The sequence below is a fragment of the Sinocyclocheilus anshuiensis genome, unplaced genomic scaffold (assembly GCF_001515605.1).
Source record: "Sinocyclocheilus anshuiensis isolate Anshui unplaced genomic scaffold, SAMN03320099.WGS_v1.1 scaffold698, whole genome shotgun sequence".
Lineage (NCBI taxonomy): Eukaryota > Metazoa > Chordata > Actinopteri > Cypriniformes > Cyprinidae > Sinocyclocheilus > Sinocyclocheilus anshuiensis.
In genome coordinates, this window is record NW_015544168.1 from 46,807 (window position 1) to 47,493 (window position 687).

Genomic DNA, 687 nt, shown 5'->3' on the forward strand with positions numbered 1-687 from the left:
GAGGATGAGGATGTGATGCAGACAGACAGACACAGACATATGTTCCTCAGACGCAGGGGGCTTCTGTGCCCGTCTCTGTCTGTCTGTTTATGTGTCCTGCTTCTGGTCTACAGGGTACAGTAAACATATTTTCCTTTTAGCGTAAGGGTTATTGACTGATGTTTGGTGATTTGGGATATGTAATTGTGCATGCTCATCTAATTCTGACTTAATCAAAAAGCAAAACAAAAAAAACAACACTTATAATTGAGTAAATGTTAAATATGAAATTCTCAGAATGAATAACCATTTTTCATACTGTATATAATGCCTGAATTCAACTTAAAAGCTACAAATCAATCAATTAAAATGCTTTTTAATTAATTTATATTTATTTCTAATTTATTTAGACAAAACAGTATGACATTTTTAATATCAACCATTTATCTGTTGTTGGCCATAACATAAAAATAATTACTGGCGTACTGATATCAGGCATAAGTATAAAGTATAAAATACAAATGGCAAACAGACTGGATTATTGCTAATTTACATCAGTAATCCCTAGGCAGGGAATACAAACATTATACTACTATTATCATTATTATTATTATTATTATTATTATTATTATTTAAATATGCCTATATAATAATAATAATAATAATAATAATGATAATAATAATGATGATAATAATAATAATAATGAT